This window comes from Balaenoptera ricei, chromosome 12, assembly GCF_028023285.1.
Source record: "Balaenoptera ricei isolate mBalRic1 chromosome 12, mBalRic1.hap2, whole genome shotgun sequence".
Lineage (NCBI taxonomy): Eukaryota > Metazoa > Chordata > Mammalia > Artiodactyla > Balaenopteridae > Balaenoptera > Balaenoptera ricei.
The window spans coordinates 79,680,583-79,695,646 of NC_082650.1; the positions used below are offsets into that span (position 1 = coordinate 79,680,583).

The following is a 15,064-nucleotide window of genomic DNA, read 5'->3' on the forward strand; positions in this document are numbered from 1 at the left end:
GGAACTAAGGGTCCTTGACTTTGTTTAATGACTAAACAATTATTATTTTGTCTTGCTTGACTGTCTGGCTTTCTTTCTGCATTTTCTCACCTCTCTGATTAAATGTACTCTTTCACTAAAGTTTGTCTACAGACAAAAGGCAGGTGGAGGACAAGGGTGGGAGTCTCTTCTGGGACGGCTTGGTTACACAGCACCCTTTCCCCATGGGCCCAGGACAAGAGCACACGGGTGTCCCTGGGCCACCTCCCACTCCTGCCCCATGCAGCGCCTTGTGAACATGCATGTGGAAATTCCAGCCCGGCTGACCAAGCCCTTGTGCAACCAGACTATAACTGTAGAGCCACTTTTCACCATTTTCCTCCAAAGGGGATACAAGAAAAAATGTTTTCAGGTCTGATTTGCAACCTTTAAAAAAACTAGCCTACTGAATTTTAGAATCTGCTGGACAGACTGGATGAACTTTCTGGAGTTCCCACAGAAGGAAGGGTCTGAAGAACACCAGGCTGGGGGAGGTGGGAGTCGGGGCCCAGAGGCCAGAAGCAGGAGGACTCAGTGAAAGTCCAGCATCTGGCCGTGAGCCTAGCCCTCCCCAGCTCCAGGCTCATCTCTCTTCCCGGAACACTGGGAACCGGGCTTATCCTATCCAGGTGGGAAGGGGAGGACACCCCTCTGGAGAAACAGATGTACAGACACGAATATTTGAGGGTCACTTGACAAAATGACCACCTCTGCCCACAACCCCACAGCGAGGTTCACCAGAACAGGAGGGCCAGCCCTGCACAGGGCTTCCCTCGACTCCGCGGGTCTGCTCTCATATGGATGAGTAAGAACAGCTGAGGATGGGATCGATGCGGCTAACATGAAAGAGACAAAAAAGATGAAAAGGAGCCCAAAGGAGCTGGGAACTATCCAGAGAGGAGGAGAAACAAACTCCCCCAAACATCTTGCACTTGAACTCCTCAGGGAGAGACAAGAGGATATGTTACATCCACAGAATGCAAACTGGAGGGCTCTTGAAGTCAAAATCGGAAATTGAAATGGAAAGAGTCAGTAAAACTGCTAGGAGATAAATTTAAGGAAATAGAAGAGGAAGTAAAACAAAATAAAAACACCATCACACACAAAAAAAAAAGAAAGAAAGAAAAATACCCTAAAGAGTTCTAATAGGAAAATAGTAAAGAAACCATAAGAAAATTGGAGGATCAAACTAGAAAATAAACTTCAATAATTAGAACTTCTGAAAGAGAACATGGAAAGGAGGAAATGACTTAAGTCATGAGACCACTGCTATATTTAAAATAGATAACCAACAAGGACCTACTGTAACACTGCTCAATATTCTGTAATAACCTAAATGGGAAAAGAATTTGAAAAAGAATAGATACATGTATATGTATAACTGAATCACTTTGCTGTACACCTGAAGCTAACACAACAATGTTAATCAACTATGCTCCAATATAAAATAAAAATTAAAGAAAAAAAAGTCGTGAGATATTTTCAGGAATGGAAGGATGTTGGTTTTCAGATGCACGTGGCAGCCCAGCCCAGGGAATGAGAAAAGCCCGCGACCAAGGGCTTCCCAGAGGCTGTTCAGAGTGCCCGGTGACCACCCAGCTGGGTGTGAGCCCCGATCTCTCATTTGTCCTCCAGGCTCCTGCTGGGACTGGACTCTTCTGAACTGCAGGCCGCGGGTCCAGGCTGGACAGCCGTGAGTTCTGTCTCAGAGCCGGAGCTGCCCCTGCAGCTCACTTGCCGTCTGAGGACCTGCTTCGATGCAGACGCTCCTCCTTCCCCCCCATTTCAGAACGGGACCCTCATCCGACCACGGCTATCACCCCGTCTGCAGAGTGCTCTGTGTGTGGCTCTCTTGTTCACCAGAGAAAACCCTGGGATCAAGCTGCCTGCTTGGCTGGACCTCTTTCACTCCACCATTGGGAAGCTGGGCAGCCCCTTCCAAGGCGGCCACGGTGGCAGAGTTGCTTCCTGGTCCCCACCCTGCCCGTACTGACCACACCCCCGACCCCCACTGGCCTGTGTGCCCCGTGGCTCCGCCTAAAGTACTTCCTTCAACCTCACCTCATGATCTTATAGTTAAAATACATGCTGAGTAATGTCGATGAAAATAATCAATAATCAAAAGAATAGGAAAGAGTTTTATTGGAGCCAAAGCAAGGACTAGCCCAGAAGCCCACTTCCCAGATGACTCTGAGAAACTGCTCCGAAGAAGCAGGGTTTTCAGCACAGTTTTATATCTTGTCAGAACAAAGAACATTAAACAAGTCAGGGATACATTTCTTCAAGGTTTAAAAAACAAACAAACAAACAGAACAACACGTACAGCATGGCCTTGGCACCTGGGAAGGGAGTTATCGTCAAAGGAGGACCAGCACTGGCATCCCAGGAAGAGGGGCATTTAATCTCTATTTTTAACATGGACGTTCTTTACTTCTGGTCAGTGTGCCCTTTTCTTTAATAATTAAAGCAGATGTACGACGTATGTTTGACAGGCCACAAACAGGCTATTTCAGTTAGCATGAAATTCACGTTAACTCATGGATAAGCCGGAATGCCTTCCCTATATCTCAATGTGTAAAAATCGTTTTTATCAGTACTATTTCTGGACTATGTATTTGGGCCAGAAGGAGCTCCAGGCCTTACACTATCAATATAAGATCTCAAGAAGTGAATTCCTATGTTAACAAGATTGGATTCCCAGAGAATTTGTTGGCCTAAAATATTTCTATGAGTCCATAATTACACACAGAAGCCAAATCACCCAAAATAAGGTCATTGGACAAGGAAGGCGGTGAAACACTAGAGGGAAACCCAGGAGGACTGCACAGAGGAAGCTCAGGGCGCTCCCAGCCACTGTCTTAGCACTGGGGATGTGCAGAGGGCAAAGCAGGTCCTTTCCTCATCCAGCTTACGTTCTAAGAGGGGAGACACTAAGCAAGCAAACCTCTCACTCACCTGTTTTATTTCACAAACATACAGTATGACTATGTGCTACATTCTGCTTCAAGGACTTCAAGGACTTAGAGCAACTCATTTAATCCTCCCAACAATCCTATAAAGTCGGCGCTATTAACGTCTCTATCAGAAGAGGAAACTGGGGCAAAGAAAACTGTGAGGACCTGTCCAAGGTCCCACAGCTGGCAAGTCACAGATGTAGGTTGCACACGAAGGCTGCCACCTTCCCAGCGGCTGGCCTGCCCTCCTTGGGCAGAGGGAGGGGCTGGAGAGCCATGTGGGTTGCCTGCCCCTCTGGACAAGAGTGTCTTCGGTGACATGTCTGCATGGCTCTCCGTGTGCTCTGTAGCTCAGTGTCCTCTGCAAAATCTCAGGGGCGAGGGAAGTCTCTTCTCCTGTTCCACGCTCTTGATTGATTTTAAAAGAAATAGCAAGTTTCTTGCTTAACAAGTGATGTCAAACTCCTTAAACTACTCAAGGCCACAGTTGTCAGGAGCTGTGTCCACAATCGCCCTGCCAATTTTTACTTCCTTTCATGACTATAGCTTAGATTGTATAAATGACTTAATTCCCACCCTTTTCAAATATGTGATACACACCTCTGCTGCTTTTTAAGGTGTGACAGGTTTATCACTATGTGACTGTTTCTATGCTCATATTTACACTCTCTATTTGGATGTTTTTATAGTTGCTACTAAACATCACATCTGTAGGACCCCAGGAAAATATCATAGGCATTATCTACCCAGATAGATTAAGCAAAGGTTTCATCTTCCCTTTACTTTGGCCTCTACATTTCATCTGTCAGGGTTCTCATGATGCTTACCAGTGTCTACGTTTTTATTTATAGGGCTTGGTAAAGAAATTGCAGAACTAAAGTGCCCAACTTTTCCTCAGTCCTCTTGTGTTTTCTGCAATTAGGAGAATCTTTTTTTTTTTTAATTTTATTGGAGTATAGTTGATTTATATATAATGTTGTGTTAGTTTCAGTGTACAGCAAAGTGAATCAGTTATACCTATATATATCTCCATTCTTTTTTAGAATCTTTTCCCCTATGGGCCATTACAGAGTATTAAGTAGAGTTCCCTGTGCTACACAGTAGGTCCTTATTAGTTATCTACCTTATATACAGCAGTGTGTATATGTCAATCCCAGTCTCCCAATTTATCCCTTCCCCCACCTCCCGCCTTCCCCCTGGTAACAGAAGAATCTTAAAGTTAAAATGAAAGTTATGGTGAAAGCCTTTCTTGGCTGTGGCCAGCTGAGGACAGCTGTGGCAGCTGGCAGCCCCAGGTAAACTTATCTCTTCACTGTTAAATGCCATAAATTTTCATTAGGTGATCAATAGAAATGACATGATTGCTCAGGAGCTCAACCCTGATATTTAACTTTCCTCTCCTCGACCTTAACGAGGGCATATATCAGAGCCGTGGAGTGGGGTGACATTTACGGCCCTGCCACTCCGCTCTGTGATTAGACACAGATCATTCAGAGGTCGGGCTCTACGGGCCAGTGGTGAGGCCAACATGTTCTAAATGGCAGTCGTGGTCATCACAAAACTGGCAATAAGAACAACAAACAATATCCTGTTTCTCAAGCTGCGCTTCCCTGCGCCATATCATCACAGGGGTGGTAGTTTGGAAGAAGCGTCTACTCTGTGCCAGTCCCAGAACCCAAGGCGGGAGGAGAGGAGGGACTTCTGGGACGATGAAGAAATAAAGACTAGCAGAAGTTGGGGGAGGAAACGGGAAAAGATGAAAGTCCCAGAACCTAAGTGTGTTCGTCAGCGTTCTCCACAAAGGGTTAATTAGGTCTTGTAAGAGAGCAATCTGCGAACTTCATCTTTTTTAAGTTTTTAGTCAATTTATAAAACTTGACTCTTAGCCTTTAGGTCAAGGTATATCTGTGTTTTTCTTTTTAATTTTTAAAAATTTTTAATTTTTTTAAAATTTTTATTTATTTATTAATTTATTTATTTTTGGCTGTGTTGGGTCTTCGTTTCTGTGCGAGGGCTTTATCTAGTTGCGGCAAGCGGGGGCCACTCTTCATCGAGGTGCGCGGGCCTCTCACTGTCGCGGCCTCTCTTGTTGTGGAGCACAGGCTCCAGATGCGCAGGCTCAGTAGTTGTGGCTCACGGGCTCAGTTGCTCCGCGGTATGTGGGATCCTCCCAGACCAGGGCTCGAACCCGTGTGCCCTGCATTGGCAGGCAGATTCCCAACCACTGTGCCACCAGGGAAGCCCTCCCAAAATTTTTTAATTTTTTAAACGTTTATTTGATTATTATTTTTTTATTGGAGTATGGTTGCTTTACAGCGTTGTGTTAGTTTCTGCAATACGGCAAAGTGAATCAGCCACACGTATACATATATCCCCTGTATAAAATATATCCATGTTTCTTCATCCCAATTTCCAGACAAAGGAGAAACCAACTAATTCAGAATCTCAAGTGGGATGTGTGCTTTACTGTGTAGCTGTAAAGGTTTCTCAGAGCTGTAAGAAAAGTGATCTATCCAAAGGATGTTTGTGATAGCTGAGAGTTCTAATACCGTTAGATCATGTTGCTGAACATTTGGGTCCAGACAAACTTCGTCATCCTTGAGACCATCTTTAGCTTTAGCAAATGTATCAACTAGTGAACCATCAGGCAAAAGCCACAGCCAATCTCTTAACTGCCAGGAGGGACCTTGAACCGAAACTGTTACAATCTGGTCTTCCTACTCTTAAGAAATGTACTTAGGGTCTTCCCTGGCGGTCCAGTGGTTAGGACTCCGCACTTTCACTGCCAGGGCCTGAGTTCAATCCCTGGTCAGGGAACTAAGATCCGCAAGATGTGCAGCACAGCCAAAAAAATTTTTTAAAAACAATTTTTTTTTAATTAAAAAAGAAATGCACTTAAGGGGCTGGTTACTACTCCATAAGGAACTGGGACAGTAATTGTCCTGCCCTCTGGCCGCATCCTCTCTTTCCTTCTCTGAATTATAGTTTCATTTTCTCATTGGCAGCTTTGCTTTTGCTTTTCATCTGATGGGACAAATTTCAGATCCTGTAGAAAGTCTTTTGCATTAAGCATGGGTATCCATGTGGTATCGCTGCCTGACTTAGGATGGTGGACGCTCGAGATCCTTTCTTCCGGTTTGAGCGAAGCCTGGCTTGAGAAACTGGTCTCGGAGCTGACCACGTTCAGGACTCTGAGGCCCATGGGCAGAGGCAGCCTCCTGTGTTACTGGTTTCAGTGGCCTCCTGCGGGAGATGGTGTAGCGTCAGTTTTGAAGCGTTCTGTTTCTTCTTTTCCTTGGACTCCTCCCTGGTCCTGTGTGTTGCGGGCAGCTGGCAAAGGGTACTTGGTAACACGGGATCCGCAGGTGCTGTATTTGGGCCAGTCCACTGTTCTGGTACATTCTATTTTTCCCTGGCCTTTACAGAATTGCAGAGGTAGTCTTGGAAACAGTTTACTGTACTTCTGATTCTCCTCTCTCCCCTGCTGAAAATATCTTGAGTCACGGTTACCTCTGATTGAGGGCAGTACATCATCATCTACATCAGTCTTGATTAGAGATCTTTTCTTAGCCTTAATGTTGACTTTGCAGCAATATTTTCCACAGACTTAGCTTCAGACAAAGACCTCACCTGTTCTGTGTGTACAGTCCATACTTTGGGCCGATCTCTCTTTTTTTTTTAAGGATGAGAAAAATGAATTCTTGGATTAGGATTTTTTTTTTCTTTTTTTAAATTGAAGTATAGTTGATTTACAATGTTGTGTTAGTTTCAGGTGTACAGCAAAATGATTCAGTCATCTATCTATCTATCTATTCTTTTTCAGATTCTTTTCCCTTATAGGTTATTACAAAATATTGAGTATATTTCCCTGTGCTATACAATAGGTCCTTGTTGTTTATCTATTTTATATATAGTAGTGTGTATATGTTAATTTCAAACTCCTAATTTATCCCTCCCCACTTTCCCCTTGGGTAACCATAAGTTTGTTTTCTACGTCTGTGGGTCTATTTCTATTTTGGAAATAAGTTCATTTGCATCTTTTTTTTTTTAGATTCATAAGTGATAACATATGATATATGTCTTTCTCTGTCTGACTTACTTCACTTGGTATGATCATCTCTAGGTCCATCCGTGTTGCTGCTATTTCATTCTTTTTTATGTGGGTCGATCTCTATCAAGGTTACACACTCTTCATCTTCAATTCATAGCTCCTCTGCTTCTGCTAAAACTTTATCTGCTGCTCGTTTAACTTGAGCAGATCCCCAAAGACCTATTTCTAGGGGGCGTGTCTGTCTATATTCGTCAATGTCGCTGTTTCACCACGAGATATCCAAGTTCGTCTTTCCAGTCAGGTCTTCGAACCATGGGAATATTTTCGGTGGCTGCAGTAGGACATGAACAGCGGGATGAGGAAAGTACACATTATTAAGTAGGAATAAGATAGACTCCAATGTGTGGGATTCTCTGGGTTGGTTTCCTTTCCAGTCTCCCAGACCACATAGCTGGTCTCGGCCTTCTCGGGCTGCTAGAATACCTGGCAGTCACCGTGTCGGCCTTCAGCACCATCCCCCGGGTGTTGTACTATTGCAGAAGGCTGAGCTCACGTGTCTTCCCCTGGCGTCAGCACCTCAATGAAGCAGCGGCACTAACAGCCGGCCATGCCTATGATAGCAGCTGGGCCTCCAAGCGTCCCACACTGTGAGGCTTCAGAAAGCCACATGAGATCATCTGACTAGGCCTTTTCCCTCTTGATGTCATTGTTTTTATAAGAGCAGGGTCCAAAATGCCTATCTACAACAATCACCTTCACTAAGAGGGGTTCTCCAAAGATTTCACACTCCACCTGTCTAAAATTGGCCTCTGGACGACCTGCTTCTCTCACAACCTTTCCTGTCTTAATAAATACAGTCAGCCCTCTACACTTGTGAGTTTGCCTCTGTGGATGCAACCAACCGTGGATTGAAAATATTCATCAAAAAAAATTCCAGAAAGTTCCAAAAAGCAAAACTTGAATTTGCCACACTCTGGCAACTATTTGCATAGTATTTACATTATATTAGGTATTTTAAGTAACCTAGAGATGATTTAAAGAATACAGGAGGATGTGTATAGATTATATGCAAATATTATGCCATTTTATATAAAGGATTTGAGCATCCTCGAGTTTAGGTATTCGCAGGGCCACTGGGGGGCGCTGGAACAGATCCCCCCAAATAAGAGGGACCACTATAGTCCTATTCAGTTGACGAGGCTTTGAACCAGAGTTATCCTTCATTTTTCTCTTGTTCCCACCCCGTATCCAACCCAGCCAGAAATCGTGTCTCTGGTCCAAGCCCAGTCATCCCTGGGGAGGTTTTCTACAATAACCCCCTATGTGGTTTTCCCATTTCTATCTTTAGCGTCCCACCCCCCAAAACACACACACATAGTTTGGTCTTTAAACTATAGCCAGAGGATCCTTTTAAAAGGCAATTTGAATTGTGTCACTCTTTTGCCAATACGCTCTAAATGCATCGACCAACCCAAAGTCCTTTCTGGGGCCTCCACGCCCTGCACAACTGTGTCTCTAGGTGTCTTTCTGACGTGATTCACATACTCAATCCCTTGCTCACTCTGCTTGTCACACTGGCTGGTCCTCACAACTCCCCTGCCTGTGTCTGCTCTTGTACAAGCCTGCCCCAGGTCCTTTGCACCTGCTGTTCCCACAGCCTGGAGCTTCTTCTTCTAGGCAGCCCAAAGCTGGATCCTCAATTCACCCACTTCCCTGCTCAGAGACACCTCTCCTCTAGAGAACTCTTATCTAAAATGTCACTTCCATCACCTCATCCTTCTTTATTTTTTATCATATCATTTATGGTGACCCAGTATCATGTTAGATGGGAAAATTGGAACTTCAAACTGTCCTTATTTCTCTGTTTTTTCCCAAGGACAATTCTGCCTAAGGTAAGGATAATCCAGTGTACAAATAACGGGGACATCCATGTTCAGAAATTGACTGTAATTTGAACTCAGGTCCTGTTGCATCCCTTTGTGACTCCCTGTGGACTGTTGTAATGACATTTTATAATAGTCTGCCAGACGCAATTTAAAACTAAACTCTAAGTTCTTTTCCCCTAACGTTTCTGAGTAACAATCCCAGCCCTGACCATGCAGAGGGTCTGCAGGAGGTGATTTACTGGAATGGTGTATACACCAACCTGGGATTGGCACAGTGGCGTCAGTATCATATTTGCCAAATTATGTTGCTAATGAGGACATTTCCAGGGAGTTTCAATGACAGACTCTTCATTTACTTCCAGAGCTGCACGTCCAACTCCAACAGCCCCAGAAACAAGCTTGGTAACATCAGGACATAAATCACTCTTCAAGTGAGCAAAGAAAATATGTCATGACTTACATTTGCCCTATGTAATAGAAATTGAAGGAGAACATTTATTATTTACTTACTTTGTTTCCTTTAGTTTTTTTAATGGTTCTAGTTGAACTATAAAACTCTACCAAATGTTTGGGCTTCCCTGGTGGTGCAGTAGTTAAGAATCCGCCTGCCAATGCAGGGGACACGGGTTCGAGCCCTGGTCTGGGAAGATCCCACATGCCGCGGTGCAACTAAGCCCATGCGCCACAACGACTGAGCCTGCCCTCTAGAGCCCATGAGCCACAACTACTGAGCCCGCGTGCCACAACTACTGAAGCCCATGTGCTTAGAGCCCGTCTCCACACAGGAGAGGCCACCGCAATGAGAAGCCCACGCACCGCAACAAAGAGTAGCCCCCGCTCGCCACAACTAGAGAAAGCCCGTGTGCAGAAATGAAGACCCAACACAGCCAAAAATAAATAAACAAAAAATAAATTAAAAAAAAAAACCAAAAATCCTCTACCAAATGTCTTAGACTGACCTACATAGCAGAGTGGAGGAATTTGTAGTGGCAGTTAGAAAACTTAGATTTGTTTCCAGCAATGTGTAAACTTGTGGAAACAGCTTGCCATCCTTCTGTCCCTTATTGTAGTGGAGGATAATACAGTCAAACACTGTATTCCCATTTTCAGGAAATAACAAGTCCCATAGGCTTCCTCCCTTATAGGAAAAGAAACAGACAACTTAAAATATAAATAGAAAATACATTTATGGAACAAGATTTGACTGTCTACAAATCCCTATGTAAAGAGGGAGTTTCTCTAAAATTCTGTTTTTCTAAGTTTCCTGCATTTCTTCATGCATTTAGCCCACAAATATTTATTGAGCATCTACTATGTTCCACACACTTTGCCAAATAGAGCTAGGGCTAGGCAATGCAGAAGACAGATAGGGATGTACCCGTGTATTACTTTTATAATTAAGTTAGAAGACTATATTCTCTCTGATCAAAATACTCTTGAGTTTCATAAAAGTTTGAGGGAAAAAGTAGAAGGGATTGTCAACATTTCAAGAACAATCTTGTAAACTAACAACTCAAACAAACTGAATAGTTGGGTTGCATCTACATGGCTATGGGAGAATCGGATGGCAGAAGTTCAGAAAATATTTGCAGCTTTTGAAACTGGTCTCTGATACCCCTATAATAGTATTTATTTTAGCTCTGTGGTTTTTTGTAAATCTCTTTCATGAGGTTCTATGAACCTAGTGACCTCCCCATTGCCAGCGCCAGAGCCTTTATTGCCAAGAGCAAGGCCCAGCAGCCCAGGAATGGTGAGGCCAGAGGTCCCACGCCCTATGGAGGAATTGCTTACTGTGCATTTTTGGAAAGGAATTTGCAAGAATGAATTCTTCATCTCATATGACATTCGTGGAAAGATTTACTTCAGGTCTGGCCTTAAAAAAATTGAAGATATTGTGCTTCCCTGGTGGCGCAGTGGTTGAGAATCTGCCTGCCAATGCAGGCGACACGGGTTCGAGCCCTGGTCTGGGAAGATCCCACATGCCACGGAGCAACTAGGCCCGTGAGCCACAGCTACTGAGCCTGCGCGTCTGGAGCCTGTGCTCCGCAACAAGAGAGGCCGCGATAGTGAGAGGCCCGCGCACCGCGATGAAGAATGGCCCCCGCTTGCCGCAACTGGAGAAAGCCCTCGCACAGAAACGAAGACCCAACACAGCTATAAATAAATAAATAAATTTTTTTTTTTAAAAATTGAAGATATTATGGGAAAAGAATTTGAAAAAGAATAGATACATGGATGTGTATAACTGAATCACTTTGCTGTACACCTGAAACTAATACAACATTGCTAATCAACTATACTCCAATATAAAATTTTAAAAATAATAAAAAATTGAAGATACTGATCATGGAACCTCTGATTCCCCTTTCTGTACCTTTCTCCTTCTAAAAGATAACCTCCTCAGTCTCCTGATGCTTAATGTGTTTTGTCCACAGGCAAACCTGCTTCTTGGGAATGATTTTGATAGAGTCATTCACACCAAAGTTCAAATGTCTAATGCGTCTTTCTCCTTTTCCATAGGCATTTACGCTAACAAGATTCATCACTTCAATCAAGGGGGCTCACGTCTGGGGGACTTCCCTGGTGGTGCAGTGGTTAAGAATCCGCCTACCAATGCAGGGCACATGGGTTTGATCCCTGGTCCGGGAAGATCCCACATGCGGCGGAGCAACTAAGCCCATGCACCACAACTACTGAGCCTGTGCTCTAGAGTTCGTGAGCCACAACTACTGAGCCTGCATGCCACAACTACTGAAGCCCGCGCACCTACAGCCCGTGCTCTGCAACAAAAGAAGCCACCACAGTGAGAATCCCGTGCACTGCAATGAAGAGTAGCCCCCACTCGTGGCAACTAGAGAAAGCCCGCGTGCAGCAATGGAGACACAACGCAGCTAAAAATAAATAAATTAATTAATTATTTTTTAAAAAGAAGAGGAATCACGTCTGAATTTCTTGACCATCTGTTAATTGGAAACATAGAGTGACTTTCAGCTCTGATGTTCTGTGGTTCTAAATGTATAGCAACATTAAGGGGACAAGGAAGAGGTAACATTGCTGGTAAAATTCTTTGGGGAAAACCCTATTCTCTGTTTGTGTGATTTTCCTTACAAGTAAGGAAACACCTAGAAGTATTTTAACCAGTAAAGTCACTTAATTACTCATGTAACAAGAAGTCTAGAGGTGGGAGTTTCAAGAGTGTGTCAGCAGCTCAACACGGCTTGGCCATCGCCTCAGTCTCTCTGATTGTCTTGTCTTCCCGTCGCGGCTCCCCAGTGGTCTGCTGTAGCTCCAGGCGTCAGATCTACAGGAAAGTGTTCAAAGAAGGAAGGGGAAGGGGAGGGCAGAGGGCTGGACTCAAGGGCCTTTCGCCCTCTGTCTGAGAGGAAACTCTTTCCCAGAGCCCCCAGCAGATCCCCTGACATCACATTGGCCAGGACTGCGTCATTCCGCCCCCTCTAGTAGCAAAGAGTTGACAGACACCAATCCTGAGTTATAGCCTAGGGTTAAGTCATATTGAGACCTGAGCAAAACTGAGATTTTGCTAGCAAGGAAGCAAGGGAGAGTGCTGCTGGAAGGCAGTGCACCTGGAGGGTGTCCGCCTCAACCTCGTAACCACAACACCAAGGAGCTGCCCTGAGCAGGTCTATGGCCAGGCTTGAAAATAGCTGAGTCAGACACCTGGGCTCTTTCCAATCCCCACACTTCCCAGTTTCTTTCTTGCCAATGTTCAGGTTAAGAGGGAAGGAGGTTGTGACAGAGAACAGACGGTGATGTTCTAAATTAAAACAGAAACGAGATGTTGTAGCATTGTGTTCAACTTGCCTGTTCTTATATGGTCTCATACTTTTAATTCTTTAACTTGAATTTACCCTGCTAACCGTCTTCTTCATTCAGATCTGCAAACTTGCTAGAAAAAAGCAATAGATTTTTTTTTTTTCTGCTGGTTGGGCTACTCTCTCACCAAAATGGTCCAGAGATGATTATATTCAGTTTTATTTTCAAAATCTCCACTTATCAAAGGCTAGCACGCTAGGAAAACAGATGGTTTGATCGAAGGCTTCTTTTGTTGTAGGCAGGCTAATGTTTTAAACGTCATGCCAAGATTTGATTTGAAATTGTAAAATTGTTGTTTTCCCAGACTGAGCTTGGGGTACCATCAAAATTCTCAGATAGTCTTCCTGAGGGGAAAGCAGAATTTGTGCATGAGGGCTAATTGAAGAAAAATAAGAATGTTTAAAGGACATATTTTTTCCCCAAAGTAAAAATAGTTTTATTGATTCCAATGGAGAAAAAAGTCTCCATTTTTAGGACATATGGTACCTATTGCATTCAATAGAAGATATCAGTTTACTAGTTCTCACTTCTTTTTTAGCTATTAAAATACTGATATATTAGCATCACTGTAAAGAAGCAAACTTAGATTCATCTTTCTAATCTTTCATCTTTTATAATTGGATAGAGTTTGAGTTCATGAAATTTGTTTATACACATCATTTCATGTTATCTTTCAATTAACCTGCCAAAAATATTATTTTTCCCATTTATAGATGAGAAAACTGAGATTAAAAAAATAAATAAATAACTTTCCTGGACTTCCCTGGTGGCGCAGTGGTTGAGAGTCTGCCTGCCAATGCAGGGGACACGGGTTCGAGCCCTGGTCTGGGAAGATCCCACATGCCACGGAGCGACTGGGCCCGTGAGCCACAATTACTGAGCCTGCGCGTCTGGAGCCTGTGCCCCGCAACAACAGAGGCCGCGATGGTGAGAGGCCCGCGCACCGCGATGAAGAGTGGTCCCCACTTGCCGCAACTGGAGAAAGCCCTCGCACAGAAACGAAGACTCAACACAGTCATAAATAAATAAATAAATAAATAAAAGAACGTGAATTTCTAAAAAAAAAAAAAATAATAACTTTCCTAAGGTCACAGAATGTTAGCCATGGGGTTAAGGCTAAAATGAGATTGTTATAGCCACTGCAGCTCTTACGAGTGCCTATCCTATGTCAAGCACCATATGACACTGGAAATAATAAAATAATATAATCAGATCTAACATTTATTGAGCACTAGATGCCAGGCCCTGTCCTAAATATTTACACGCATTACTTCATTTAATCTTCTCAAAAAATCTATGAAATAGGAATTATTAAAATTCCCATTTTGCAGATGTGGAAACTGAGGTCTAGAGGCTTGCATAAGCTCCTACTGCTAGAAACAGGGAGTTGCTGGCTCCTAATCATGTAACGAGCACAGACGTCTCTGTGCATAGGCTGCAGCAGCTGGCCACAGGTGACCTGGGCAGGCTGGAGGCACATCTGGATGCACTGGCTGCCACGATATACAGCTGCTCTTTGCAGCCCTGCTGCATTTTTTCATGACTCTCAATTTGCCATGTTGCAAACCCAAGTCAAAGAAGCTGAAGCAAAAAAGGATGTCTTTGACTCATGGAATCCAAGCGACGGCTGAACAACCAAACCACCCACCACGAGAAGGACAGGGATACTACTGGTCTCAGGCACCGCTGGAACCAGGAACTTCAGTGCTGATTGAGTGTTTGCCGTCTCTTGCCTTTGTTTCCTTGTGCACTGGCTTCATTCTTTTTCACTACCGGTGGCTTTTTACAAATGGCAGGAATCTCAGTCTCCAATAGCTCATGAAATTCATCTTCTTTCACCAACAGAGAAGGTCCGACTCTCTTGGGTCTAGTTGGAAAAAATTCCACAGAAGAGCTCTGATTGGCCTGGCTTATATAAGAAGCCATCCCTGGACCAATCAAATGTAGCCAAGGAGACACATCCTGCAAGAACATGTAAGAATTGGCATGTACAGTTGTGCAGTTTGTGTATTTCACACAAGTGTCTACCCAAAGGACATGTGGGGCTTGAAATCAAGCCAATACTCTGCTCACCAAGCCATGCAGCCTGGAGTAGAAACCGTCCCAAAGGAAGGGATGCCCTTTGTTTCTCTCAGACACTGGGGCTTGTCAAGCTGGGCACCCATTGGGCTGAATCCTTTTTTTAAAAAAAATTGAGGTATAATTGACATATATCATTATGTTAGTTTCAGGTATACAGTGTAAGGATTTGATATTTACATATATTGTGAAATGATCACCACCATAAGTCTAGTTATAACTGTCATAGCTATAAATTTTTT

At 43.8% G+C, this 15,064-nt stretch overlaps 1 pseudogene; it reads right to left on the reverse strand.

Annotated features, from left to right (window-relative positions):
- Positions 1–5,409: 5,409 nt before the first annotated feature.
- Positions 5,410–15,064, reverse strand: part of LOC132376115 (parafibromin-like) — a 46,592-nt pseudogene continuing 36,937 nt past the window's right edge.